This window comes from Solanum stenotomum, unplaced genomic scaffold (genome assembly GCF_019186545.1).
Source record: "Solanum stenotomum isolate F172 unplaced genomic scaffold, ASM1918654v1 scaffold16869, whole genome shotgun sequence".
Taxonomy (NCBI): Eukaryota; Viridiplantae; Streptophyta; class Magnoliopsida; order Solanales; family Solanaceae; genus Solanum; species Solanum stenotomum.
Window position 1 is genome coordinate 43,198 of NW_026024271.1, and position 3,125 is coordinate 46,322.

Consider the following 3,125-nt stretch of genomic DNA (forward strand, 5'->3'; position numbering starts at 1 on the left):
TACTACTCTCTTCTAGAATATTCTTAACTGTCTTTTTCTAGAACTACCTTTTCTAGAACATTTCTAGACTATTCTCTCTAGAATACTCATTCTAGAAATCTTCCTTTAATTCTCTACAACTCCAAATGAAGCTTATTTATTGGTTAATATATTACATTTGTAATTAAGTAAATAATTAAGTTGGTGATGAATTCTTAACACATACTACTTTAGAGTTCAAATGAAGCTTATTTATTGGTTAATATATTACATTTGTTGCCTATGCAATAGAAAAATAATATACTTATATTCTTGTGCTCCAAACTTTTTATATTTTGCTAAGTAACACTCTTAAGCATTTCTGTATATACTGATTCGTACGTCTTTGGATCTGAGATGTGTTATATTATGTTATTCATTCAATTCGGTTACATACTTTTTCAATATCGTCTTTACTAAATTCATATATATACAAATATATCTAACGGTTAATATACTAATCATCGAGTTAAATTGAGTCGTGTGTCTTTGATTTTATAACAAATTTAACTATATCTTTTTTCCTTATTTACATATCCTTAAAGAAGTTTTTAAAATAACTCTAACTTTATTAAAGAAAATTTAGGGCAGGGGAAGAAGATTACAAGGTGGAGAATCAAACCCTGATCACCAACAAAGTAAAATTCAGATAGTCAATCAACTAAGTTATTAAGATTCCGATCCCCTTTTCTTCACTTTATTTCTTGAGATGGCTACTAATCAAGGGTTAGTTTCTTACCAAGTGTGTGCTTGTTATTATGCATCCAAACCTTGAATACATGTCTTTTGATGCCAATCTCATTACACAATTGTTGAACAACTCCCTCATCATGCCTTTGAAGCTTCCACCCTAATTTCTCAGTCAATGTCAACATTTTGTCCTTGTGTTCTTGGCTAAATTTGGTTCGAATTCTCTTCTTTAGTAATGTACCATTAATGTTGTTATTAGGGCTACACATTTCTAATAATTCTTGATCCTCCCGAAATCCACCACCTATTTAATTTTGGGAGAAGGTAGAGTAGAAGTCAGAGAAATTAATTAATAAGTATATATTATCCTGTTTTAATTTATATGAATTAATTTGACATGTATGAGAATCAAAATGCTTAATATATAGTGTTTTAAGAAAAACTAATTAGTACATTTTTACAAATCACATGAAAAATATTATAGCTAGATTAACATAACTAGTAATTCAAAACCTTTTATAAAAGGATTGAGAAAGTTGAATTTAAAGAAAAAAGTTGTTTGACGGCCTAAATAATAATATCTTCATGTAGAGTGGGACAAAAAGAGCATATCAACTTTGAGATTTAAGTTACATACATAATAGAAAGTTTTTTTTTTTAAAAAAAGATAATCTATATAACTAATTAATATTTCCTTCTGTCCAAATTTATGTGACAGATTTACCTTAATAAAGAAAAGAATTTTTTTAAAACTCCCCTTAAGCGACCCACATACATTTTTGCGACTATAATTACATCATCTTAATAAAAGAAAAAATTCCAAATAAATTGGACAAATTAAGAAAGTGTATCATTTCGATAAAGTTATTACTAATAATTAACGTATCATAAAAAATTACATGTTGACACTTTCACCTTGATCAAGTCACACTGGAGCGTAAGTGAGAACACAATTACCTGTACCTCCAGAAGTTAGTGGTAACGCTAGAGGTCTCTGCCGCGGCATAATATATGGGACGTACCCACATGGGTGGTGGTGGTGGACGGTCTCTTTCCGGTGGAATTACGGTGGCAATTGCAGGCGGCGCATTTGAAGACGTCGACGGTACCATTTTCACCGGAAGGCATGCCGCAGCCGTCAACGGCGTTGCCGCTGATACCGGCGGCGTGGTTCTTGAGACACTCTTTGTACTTTGACATTTTAAACTAAAATGTTTGTTTTTAGTCACATAATAAAATGTGTGTGTAATTAAATATCTTTGGGATATTGAGTGTTTTAAATAATATTTGGTTGAGGTCGAAAAGGAAAAGAATATTTAAAGTTAAAGTTGAATATCTTAAAGGTTTGAAAACGCATTTGGTCATGATTCTCACTTGTAAATTATCACCAACCTACACTTTTTTCGTTTCTATTGCTAAGCACTATTTAAAATAAGACATAATATAAAGATCCAAACTTTTAAAATTCATATTTAGATACATCAATTCGTTTCTGTGGTAGTTTGTGGACATCTGACGTGACACATATGATAAAACTAACACCATTGATTAGCTTTATTCCTCTGTTAATGGAGATCAACTCCACTGGAGAGTAATTGAATTGAGAGAGAAAACTTGTGTTTGTATTGAATGTGAATTAGAGAGTAAACATTACAATGTGACTCTATATATATACAATTACTAACAGAATACAGCTGGAAATTAACTAACTAGAAACTTGACACTAACTAACTTTACTGTGCATAACTAACTTCACTGTTACTATACACAACTAATTAATGGACTCTATACTTTATATTCTCATCACCCCCCTTCAAGTTGGAGGTGATGTAATTACAGACAACTTGTGTAATAGAGTAGTATGTTTAACCCCAGTCAAGGCCTTGGTGAAGATGTCTGCCAACTGTGAATCAGTGGGTATATGATGGAGTGTGATCAATCCTTGCTGAAGCTTAGTCCTAACAAAATGACAATCAATTTCGATGTGTTTTGTCCTTTTATGAAAAATTGGATTTTTGACATAAAATGGCAAAGGCTTGAGCCATGCTAGGAAGAGTGCTCATCATGAGAATGCTGCCTCTGATAGTCGTATACATCTCATTCAGCCCCATTAGAAAATGTATCAGTCTCATGTCTTGTTCAGCCTTGTGCAACTTGTTTTTACCCCCACAAGAGCACACACAAGTGCACTGAGAATTGACATCAATAGTGCTCATCTCCTCCCACAACTTCTTCATTGTTGTGTAGTACCTAGTGATGTCTAGAGTGTCTTGGACAAGTTCATTGATTTCCTTCTGCAATTGATACAATTTGCACCCATTGGTTTGATCGTACCTTTCTTCTAACTCTGCCCAAAGTTCCTTGGCATTATTCACGCACTGCAAGCAACGCGCAATTTTGGGGACAAGGATTTTAAG

At 32.7% G+C, this 3,125-nt stretch overlaps 1 pseudogene; it reads right to left on the reverse strand.

Annotated features, from left to right (window-relative positions):
- Nucleotides 1-734: 734 nt before the first annotated feature.
- On the reverse strand, nt 735-1,908 carry LOC125850421 (zinc-finger homeodomain protein 1-like; annotated as a pseudogene).
- Nucleotides 1,909-3,125: the final 1,217 nt, after the last annotated feature.